We start from the raw sequence: 9,477 nt of genomic DNA on the forward strand, positions 1-9,477 counted from the left end.
ACGTGGGAGGCCGCACTCATGACCGCTTCGAAGAATATGTCTTGTCGTAAGCCTCTAGTATTTTTGACTCGTTGCTCAATATTGTGGACAACGTCGAGAGGGGCACGCCATGCCTTTTGGCCAACTCGGTCTTCGAACAAGCGCTCTTGTCTGCTTCCTGGATCAGGCAGAACTTCTGCTGCAGCGTTAAAGTCTTGTACTTTGGCATTTCTTCACTGCTACGGTCACAAAGCTAGCACTTCTGCACAGTCCCGCCCAAAAATACGGCACAATAGCCGACCCCTAACCACAGCGCACAACACAAAGAAATGGCGCAGGCGAGACCTGCACGGCGGTGGTGGCGGCGTACTTGCAGCGTCGGAGGCACGGGGGAAGAGTGGGCGAAGCACACCAAGGGATGGAATGGGGGCGAGGTCACGTGATAAAAACCGGTATGCCCGCCGTGTTGCAGTGAAGCACGTCTTCTCCTCTGCAGGCGCGTGTTTCGGCGGTGCGCGAGGCGCACTGTGGACCGATTTTTGTGCAGAGAGTGCTCTGGCTGGGGCGCTTTGCCTATAAATCATCACCATTACTATGTGGCTTTGCCTCGCGGCTCCGTAGGGCCGTCGTTTCGCCAGGTTTGCGGCGAAACATGGATCAGGCATTGCCGCATAGCAGTCCAAATTTTCAAATTAACCGGGCTGGCGCAGGCTGCCTATTCGAATTATCCGGCCAAATTTACATTGGAAAATACGGGACCGCAGAAAACCTTCGAATTATCCGGGATTTCGAATTAACCGAGTTCGAATTATCGAGGTTGTACTGTAGTTATAATACTCCGAACCACTCTCATCAGGGCACGTAATAGCGAAGTGTTTGCCATCTACGCAACCGACAGCATTGGGAAAGTTCCATTTGGTGTCGAACCCCTCTCTGATGAGCTGCCATTCTTCTGAGGTCGGCTGTCGCAGCACAATTGGGGAAAGGCAGTCCCAAATGGCAGGCAGAGTCTCTTTCAGAATGCCGGAGACCGTGCTTACATGCATGCGATAGCTCATAGCAATGTCGATCATAGAGCCGCCGGTTGCCAGAAACCTGGGACGGGTACAAACATAAAAATGAATTATAATGCAACAGTGCTGTTCGTTCCCAGAAACAGAATTGGGACTCGGGTAGCACGCACGTAAAGTGTCACTCAGTTGAAAAGGAGTGTTAATATACGATTAAGCTGGAGGGGGTGACGACGCAGCTGTCTTCAGCTATGTTCAAGCGTTCAGTCATTTGTGACGTGCTGTTTTTTCACGGAAAAGTTGAATGAAATGCGCGGTATGCAGGTGGAAAGAAAATGTGCGATTGTTTTCCCTGCTATTTCACTGCATAAAAACAAGAGTCCGTCTCTCCGTCTGCGCCTGATCACCGGAAAGCCTTTCTCTGCCATCTCGTCGCCATCGCTCTTTCTTATACCTGTGCTACACGGGAACGTTCAAATGACATCTGAGTCGAATGACATTCGGATTCGACGGACGCGCGCGGTGCACGAAACCTTCCAAGCGCATTCGAAAGCCTCAGCTCGTTTTCAGTGTACAACAACGATGACGGCGGTGGTCACACTGCTCCGACAACGACAATATCACGGTCAACAGCAGCATGTGATTATAGTGAAATATCTAGTTTACTATAATATGATTGCAGTGGGACACGTTTTTCAGGCCAACGACACCGACGAATCCGATCGGCGGACGGTCAGCCTTGTCGATGGCTGAGCGAAAGCACGGTGATGAGGCGGCGGTGCAAATATGTTCGCGCTTCTAAATGAGCGAAACGAACGGCCATATTTCACATGTGCACACCTGAACAGTCACCAGCGATAAGCGCTTGCCAAATTAATTTCAGTCGACGACAACTCCCTTCCCTTCCGCGACAACTAGGCCTAGCGAGTCCGTAGGATATGATCTGTGATTGCGGCGGTTGTGATGAGCGAATCACTAGCTTTAGCGAATGAAAATGGTCACCGAGTGTAGTTTTGGCAACAGTGACCTGAAATTAATTATTGCTTACATCGCAGGGCACGCATATGATGAACGTGAAACGCCGGTGTGACCCAGACTGCCGAGCCATGCTTTACGGCCAGCAGCAGTCGTCACCGTCGCTAGCTTGTGGATAACAAGTTAGGCCGTTTCAGTTAAAGCGAACGGTCGCCAAACACACTTCTGGATAAAGTAGTTTAAAATAAAGAACTGGTCACGTCGGAGGAAGCCGGGACAAAAAATGAGAAGCTCCGGTCCTGTGCGATGTCAACAGCCCGCGGTTGTTTAGTGTTTCTCAGGCATGCGATCGCATCATCACTTCCCACACATTATTGCACTGCGTAAACAAGCACGGCTACAGCCGGTAAAAAAGAAAACAGGTTGATTAATAGAACTAAAGCGCTGATTGCGTTTTATGTCATGAAAACGAGTACTAACTGTTCGTACGCAGCGATGTAAACAACAGTATAAGTGCAGTTGTCCTCATCGGCGCACTCCTGGGGAAATTTCATGCTGACGCGGTAAATGTTCAGTGCTGTAATATATAATCTTCAAGCACTCCCTTAGACAGAATACGAGCTATTTGCTAAACATGACACAGTTGGTTGACACAGTAAGCGTGACACAGTCGGATGTTGCGTTCCGCAGCCACGGATCACCAGCCGAGCACCAGCAGACGCAAAGACCAAAGTTCTCCCAATGCATGTATATGTCGAGCCCTCGCCGCTCAAGTGCCCATGGTGGTGGTGAATAACTTTATTCATAAAAGCCTAAAAAAAACGAAAATTATGCAGCAGCATTGTGGGCGGCCTTCAGGCTGCCGGTTGTGGCGTCCTGGCCGTACCTAGTCGCGACGCCCTCTGCCCCGGTCACCAGCCGAAGTTGGAGATTCGCATGTGCCCATTGCTCTGCGTAATCACAGCAGGCGTCCGTTCCGCATACACTCGGTGTGGAAAGATCGTGAAGAGATGATCCATGTATCCCTTGCGCCCGCTAGTGTTGAAATGCGTACCACATATTTTGTGGTGTTTCGAAGGCTTCCACAGGGTAAATTGCCCTTGCGAACCTTGCCGATTTATCCTGCGCACTCATTCCAGCTTCAGCTTCTTGTCCTTGGGGAATACGTGGTATGAAATGTTGATGTCCTTTCTCGTGTTGTTACTACAGCCGGGCACGCAGCACATTTGACCGCCACCGCGATTCTAATCTGCAGACATGTCGAATGTCTAAAAAATCCCCACATAATTGCAGAAAGAATAAGAGATAACCACCACAGCAGTGCGGTGCAACATTTACAACGCGCACGAGAAGACGCGCAACGCCTGAACACGGCGGCACAACACAGCAACACGCTTGACAGCAGACGACGCGGGCGCCGACCGCTCCTTTCTCCCATCATGCTTTGCGCGGATCCGCTAGGGGATGGCGCGGCACTGCAATTTGTGGAAAGGTCTATTAACCCTGTCCTATGCCAGCTTCACCCATTTGATCTCTGAAATCTTCCTAATGTCATCTGCCCACTGCTGCACATGCCTTCCCTTGGAATCCACTCTGTCTACCTTATGGACCATGTTATCTTGCCTTCAAATTAATTGACCTGCCCATTTCTTCTTGAGTTTGACTAGGATGTCATTAACTCGCGTTTGTTTTGTGGCCCATTCAGCACGCTTCCCATCTCTTAATGCTACATCTGCAAGTTTTTGTTCCATAGCTCTCTGCAAGGTTCTCAATTTAAGTTGAACTCTTTTCTTAGCCTCCATATTTCTTCCCAAAGGCGTGTGCCAGTAAGATACAGCTGTTATATGCTTTCCTCTTGAGGGATGATGGTAACCTTCCATTCACGATCTGAAAGTATTTACTCAATGCACTTCAACCCAAACCAATTCTTCTAGTTATTTCCCTTTTGTGATCTGGATCTGCAGCCACTACCTGTCCCCAAGTAGACACACTTCCTAGCTACAGTGCCTCACTACTCTTTGCAAGCTTCTGTTCTTTTCTGAGGCTGTTGCACATTAGTCCTGTGCCTATTGATTTTCAGACCAACTGTCATGGGTTCGGTGACTAGGCGACATCATCACCGAGTCCGGACACTGAGGGGGTGGCCGTTTGATGCCCAGCGTAGCCGGTAAGCAAACGTAGTGACTGAGACCGAGGCGTGTTAAGAGGTAACAACAACAAAACAACGTTTATAGCTTCGATTGAACAATGCGGCAGCTTTCACAGACACGTAATTTACATTCTGCAAAACAACTGTGGAAAGCACATAGCAGTAAACACACTGAATTAAGTTATACATTGCATATTTCTACACAGGTCAGAATACAAGTGAGAGGCCAATTAGATACATTCGATCAAAAGTCGGAAGGTGAACAAACATGCAGTCAACCGGGAAGCGCGGCTGCAGTCCATCCACAAACACGCAGTCAGTGTGGCCCCCCGAAGGCGACGTCCGTCCAGGGCAGCTTGCGGTTTCGAGGATGCGGTGCGGCGGCTCGGAGACCTGGGAGTTTTGGCGGCAGCGTTTCCACCGACGAGCGGACTGAAGTTCGTTTCCATACGGCCCCTTTTAAAGCCCTCGGGCGCTAGCGAGCGAGCACTCACGGCGCCACAGCGTCGGCGTCGAAAAAAACTAAACACCAAAAAGCGCAACAAGAGCACGTAGGCACCTACACTTTGACTCTGCATGTCCGCCATCTTGGAGGAGGAAAAATTAACGCACAACTAAAAAGAAGCCCTAGGCTTCGACTCTCGATTCGGTGACCTTGGAAACGCAAAAAAGTAAAACTCAACCAAAAAGCCAGTCACGTAGGCCGCAACTTCTTTCCTGCTAATGGTCAGCTCAAGACTTCGGCAGATCGGGGCCGACTTTGAGCCGCCTCCGCTTTCGCAATGCGAGGGGTTGTCTAAATAACTGAAAAAAAAGCGTGCATGCATTCTTGCTCTTCCCGAGGCACATACAAAGAAACGTGGACGCATTAGTTTTATACAAAGAAAAGTAATTTACAGGCTGCTGCCACTTCTGTGACACCAACCATTCTGCTTTGCCTGTCTATGTCATTAATCATCCTTTGCAATTCGTCCCCTGGATTACTGAGATTATCCTTCATCCCTTGGAAAATATTGAGCTCTTCATATTGGTGATGACAGCTAGCTCATGAAGGATTTCATCTGCATATGATGTCAACTTGTGTGGGATCTTAGGAGAAGTGATGGTAAATATTTTTCAGCCGATAAATAACCCTTTCTACATGAATCCTCACAGAAGTGGTTAAACAGGTTGCATTCACTTCTGATTCAGTGAATTGGGGACTGGTAGCAAACGGAGACACGACAAGGGTAGCATCCTGAGCACCAACCCCTGTCTGTATTCCTGGAAAGCCCTTATCTGCGAGGACTAAGTCTCCTGGCTCAAGCAAATTAAAGAACCCAGGTTCAATGGCAATTGTGGGATCCGTTGTTCGACCTCCAAAACCCTTTGACAAGAAAGTCACAAGACCATTAGGAGCAATTCTAATAAGGTATTTTACCGTGTGCCTCCTTTTGTAGTGGGAACACCACAGGTTCTGCTTTTCAACTCCAGGTGGCACTTCAGTTTTCAATTCCGTGCAGTCTATTGTCGCGAATAACTCGAGCACTTTTGATTTGCGACGAGTTAGTTGTGCAGCCCAGGGAACAGACCAGGGGGTTTTCACTTTGAAAGACAAACTACTGCCTGATGGTCCGACAGAGGAAAGAAACTGCTAATGCAGCGGGACGCTGCCTTGGTCGATTAGGGGGACTGACCAGAGGCCGTGGAAGTGACGAGGGCTCTAGTGTGAACCAATGCTGCAACGCTAAGTCCTCAGGTCCGAGCATGGGGAGTCTACACTGCCTTCTCCGCAAAAACTGTTGCAGATAGCCTGCTTCCACTGGTCCCAGGTTTGGAGTTGCCGTGCTGGCGACTCCCGTAACACGGCACTATACCACTGGCGGGCCTCGTCGTCGAAAGCGAAAATGATTGTTCGCCTTTTGCGCGTCGAACCGCTCTACTGCTGTCGAATACCGTTCGTAGAGACGAATCGAGTCTTCAATGTCCTCATCGGCCTTTGCGGAGAAACACAGGGTAGCTATAAAGCCTTGCTTGCAGCTGATCGGTATCGGTGCTGCCCTCCGTAGCAATTTTGATTGTGCGAGTACGCAAAACACGTTTAATGCAACCCTCTGCCATTAATTTTATGGCGCATCTCTATTTTGATGCCTTTTTAGCAGCGGCCGCAATTTCGAATAATCGGTCATATTGCTCATTTAGGGATCTCTCTTGATATTCCCACTCATCTTGCCACTTTTCACTTGGGTCGATGCATGGCGGATTGCATGCCTTCCAGCGGTCGCGACGTTGCTGGGTTCGTGATTTTTTTTCGTCCATTGTACCGGTTGAAATGTCTTACCCCGCACCTCCGCCACTTTGTCGCGAGTAACTCGAGCACTTTTGATTTGCGACGAGTTGGTTGTGCAGCCCAGGGAACAGACCAGGGGGTTTTCACTTTGAAAGACAAACTACTGCCTGAGGGTCCGACAGAGAAAAGGAACTGCTGATGCAGTGGGACGCTGCCGCAGTCGATTAGGGGGACTGACTGGAGGCCATGGAAGTAACGAGGACTCTGGTGTGATCCAATGCCACAACGCTAAGCCCTCAGGTCCGAACATGGGGAGTCTACACTGCCTCGGCCGGGAGCCATCAGATCAGGGAATGCTTCTGGTGGGTACCAGTGCCGCAACGCCAACTCCGACAGCCCACGGCAAACTAGGGAAAGAGAGGGGTAGGGCGTACGCTTCCTTGTAGCTCGAGGACTGCTGCCTCTCGTTGCTCCCGACTGCCCTTTTTATACCCTCCCTATTGCACCTCGGGAGTGAACGGAGTTGCTAAATTCAAGGTTGGGTTGTTTGTGACCGTGGCTCCCCCCTGTCGGACCTCGTCGCAGGCTGTTCGCGCACCTGAACCAGCAGCTGATCTAAGACATCTGGTTCGTTGTCACTTCGTTCAAAGCTTGCACAAGTGCTTGCAAGGTTTGGAGGTCCGTCTTGCTTCCAATCTCTACAAAGTACTTGAGAAGCAGCTGGCCATACTGGTTCCCAGGTGTTGTCGATTGACAATCCCACAGCTTCACCTGTAAGATATATACATTAGATACGTAATAAAATGTAATTACATTATCTTACCTCTAGGTAATGTGATGTCGAGTGGAGCACAGGCGATTTCAAATAAACACAGCTGCCGGGGACTACGCAGCAAATATTCAATGATGTTTTTGAAGTGTTCTTCTGACAGCACTCTCCAGGCTCTTGATGGTCTATTTCGTCTCTTGATTCCCACTCCTTGGAGTGGCTTGCAGCGGCAGCAGTTGCTTGCCCAGGGGCATATGTGCACAACATGTGCGTGTCGGTCTGGACTGTATCCATACTGCTCACTGATGATTCTTGCGGTCTCGATAGCCTCAGATCTGCTGGGTAATGTGCCAGGTAACTCCAGCTCGTGAGAAGGACCATCGCGTCGATGAAGGGTAATGAGCCACAATCCGTTTGGTTTTCTTGTGTTTCCGAGGTGGTCCAGTAACATATTAATTCTTCGACCATCCGGGTCTGGCAGAATGTCGTGAATAAGACGTTGTGTGCCACTAACGATTGAGTTACAGTGGCTATACAACTCTCGTAAGCTTCTTCCGTTCCAGATTCCATTCCGCCAGTGCATTCCAGTAGTTCGTGCAGACAATAATAAACTATTTTCAACATTTCTGCCCACATTTTCTTCCTTCTTTGAAACTTCCTCTTCACCATTTTTTTTATGAACTGACTGGTTTTGGTTAGTAACGTCTTCCAAAACTCCACGTCGCTTCCTTTTCGGAGGACTGTCAAGAATGATACAAGAGCTTTCACTGGAATTTTGTTGTACTTCAACATCTCGTCTGGCCATCTTGCTAGGAAGTTCCATAGCGATGTTAGAGGATCCTTGCAAAGGTGAAAATCGCTGAGACTCACAGGTTCGTCGTTCAGCAGTTGTTGTTGAAGCCAATGATTCCCTTGATTGGCTGTCATCCACCAGCTGTCTCTCGGTGTCGGAAGTGAATATGTCATTCTTCTCGACTGGCGTATTATATTCTTCTCTCCAAATTTGAAATTCCTCTGGCGTCAGAGAAACAAAATCTGGTCGTTCGTTATGAGGATTCTCTAATGCGTCGCATAGAGAGGCTAGCGCTTCGTCTAGTCCGTCTGTCGCCCATTCGGACTCCATTTTTTATAGGTGGCGTTGCACACTATCTTATATATAAACCGAGCCGACCGACCGTTGCGACCGTCCCTACCGTTCACCCACTCGATATACGATATGGCGTGAGCGACTGTCCTTCTACTCAAGGACAGTGATAACGATAAGACGACGCTAGACGTAAACACTTGAGAGCCTTATGCTGGAACGGCAACCACAAAGTGGCACCATCCACCTATTCACAACCGTGAATAGGTGGTAAGTCTGCATGCATTTCCCTGTGCATGCAGACTTACCTACTTGCCAGCGATGATTCAGTCAGGTAAAACAAAGCTAGTTAGTAAAGAACACTGAACACTTTATTGCTGTACATATAAAGAGAATAAATAGGTTAATCACGCTTGAAGTCTGAAATCCGCGCTTGCTTGAGCGGCAGCTGAAGCTTGATTATTTCAGTATGCATAGTCTCTAGTTGTTGCGCTTACATGTGCGGCAGTCCTGTACCATGCATAAAAAGCCTATCAGCGACTGGATGGACTGTAAGGCACTTCGTGAAGACATTGGAGCTGGCGTGGTGGTGTCACTGCCATTGTTGTCAATGCTGCCGTCATCGTCGTCACTTTTTTCATCATCGCTCGATGCCGCTTTTTGTCGCAATAGCTGCTCCTCGGCAATGGCTTCGTCAGTGAATTCCTCACACGAAGCAGCAGCGTTGTCAGCGTTCAAAAAGTCGTCTAAGAGCGCTCCTCCGGTGTTGTCGGAAGCGGCAACATGATTCCAGAGTGCACCCACATCGGCAGTTTCGGGGAGCAAGTCATCTGTCCCTTCTGAGACCGCACAGTCGTGACGCACGAAGCCTGCTTTTCTAAAGCAGTTCTTGATTGTGGACTGCTTCACCTTGTACCACGCACCATACACAAACCGCACCGCTTCGATCAAGCTCACCTTCAGGTGAGGAGGCCCGGAAGCATCCTCCGGCGATATCGAGCACTTAGTGTTCCCGGAGACGGCGATGGGGCCCGATTGATTAGATAGGGCGAGACTGATAAAGCGAGCCTGTTACTTAAGCCGCCATGTTTTATTCTCTCATAGTGGCCAACAGAGTACTAACATTCGGCTAGATGCCGATTACAAACACTACACTACCCTCCTTGGGGAAAGTTAAATGAATGTGCACACACTGTCACAGTTCACTGTAGAGAGGTCTCTCACTGGCAAACAGTCACAAAG

General features: G+C 49.2%; 1 pseudogene; it reads right to left on the minus strand.

The window, feature by feature from the left end:
• Positions 1-4,164: 4,164 nt before the first annotated feature.
• On the minus strand, positions 4,165-5,861 carry LOC149360032 (uncharacterized; annotated as a pseudogene).
• Positions 5,862-9,477: the final 3,616 nt, after the last annotated feature.

Source organism: Amblyomma mixtum, chromosome 2, assembly GCF_055824585.1.
Source record: "Amblyomma mixtum isolate Tamu chromosome 2, ASM5582458v1, whole genome shotgun sequence".
NCBI lineage: Eukaryota > Metazoa > Arthropoda > Arachnida > Ixodida > Ixodidae > Amblyomma > Amblyomma mixtum.